This window comes from Orycteropus afer, unplaced genomic scaffold (genome assembly GCF_000298275.1).
Source record: "Orycteropus afer afer isolate SDZICR_OR568_19922 unplaced genomic scaffold, OryAfe1.0 scaffold00602, whole genome shotgun sequence".
Taxonomy (NCBI): Eukaryota; Metazoa; Chordata; class Mammalia; order Tubulidentata; family Orycteropodidae; genus Orycteropus; species Orycteropus afer.
In genome coordinates this window covers 986,891-988,571 of record NW_006922189.1, presented here as the reverse complement: position 1 = coordinate 988,571, position 1,681 = coordinate 986,891, and positions in this window count along the sequence as shown.

The window sequence follows — 1,681 nt, the reverse complement described above, 5'->3', positions numbered from 1 at the left end:
TAGAAACATTGTCTGCCAACCTTATATATGGTCTTGGGCACACTACCCCCTGCATAGACCTACCTAACAGTTTAGCCTGTCTAGCCATCTAGACATCATTCAATTTCTTTTTTTTTTTTTTTAATTTTTTTTTTTTTTTTGTGATTTGGCAAATTCATTTTCCATACAGCAGTTCACATGTCATTGTCTCATGTCATTGACCACAGTTTACCACAATGCAACAGCTCCCCTCTCACTTCCTCCCCCATAGTTACCTCTTCCCTGTGTCCATCCCTCCGTGGACTCCTGCCCCCTGAGCTGTCTCCCTGTGCATAAGCAGCCTTTCTTTCTCCCATGATTGTTCTCGGCATCATTAAATTTCTTGACTGCTGCTTCCATGGGTGTTGATGGTGGATCCAAGTAAAATAAAATCTATGACAATTTCAAAGTTTTCTCCATTTATTGTTATTTTTCTGATTGGTTCAGTTGTGAAGATTTTCTTTTTCTTTTTCTTTCTGTTGAGATGTAATCCATACTGAAGACTTTGATCTTCATAAGTAAGTGCTTCAAGTCTCCTCATTTTAGCAGGCAAGGTTGTGTCACCTGCATATTGGAGACTGTTAAAGAGTCTTCCTCCAATCTTGATTCTGCTATCTTCTTATAGTCAGGCTACCCAGATTACATACTCAACTTTTGATTGAATAAGTATGGTGAAAGGATACAACCCAGGTACATGCCCTTCCTGATATTTAAACCATGATTTGTTCCCTTGTTCTATTTGAACAACAACATCTTGATCCACCTACAGGTTCCTCATGAGCATGGTAAGTGTTCTGGAATTCTTATTCTTCACAATGTTATCCCTAATATGTTATAATCCACACATGCAAATGACTTTATAATCAATAAAACACAGTTTAACATGCTTTTGGTATCTCTTGCTTTCACCCAAGATCCATTTGGCATCAGCAATGATATCCCTTGTTCCATGTTCTCTTTGAATCCAGCTTGAGTTTCTGGAGGTTCTTTGTCAGTGTACTGCAAGAACTGTTCTTGAATTATCTTCAACAAACTTTTACTTGTGTGTGATATTAAAAATATTGTTCAGTAACTTCCAGGTTCTATTGGATCACCTTTTTTTGGAATGGGCAGAAATATGGATTTCTTCCAGTCTGTTTGCTAGGTACCTATCCTTTAAATTTCTTGGCCTAAGTGAGTGAGCACCTCCAGCACTGTTTGTTGAAACATTTTGATAGGTATGGCATCAATCTCGGAGGCTTATTTTTCACCAATTCCTTCAGTCAGTGGGGACTTCTTCCTTTCATATCATGGATACTTGATCATTTGCTACCTCTTTAATAACTGAATATCAGCTAATACTTTTTGGTACAGTGACTATGTATTCTTTCCATCTGTTTTAATGCTTCCTGCATCATTCAATATTTTGTCCATAGAATACTTCAGTATTGAAACTCAAGGATTGCATTTTTTCTTCAGTTCTTTCAACTTGAGTAATGCCTAACATGTTCTCTTTTTGGTTTTCTAATTCCAGATTTTGCACATTTCATTATAATACATTATTTTATCTTCTTGTGCCACACTTTGAAATTTTCTGTTCAGCTCTTATATTTCATCATTTCTTCTTTTCACTTTAACTACTCTCCATTCTGAAGCAAGATTCAGAGTCTTTTGTGACAGCCAT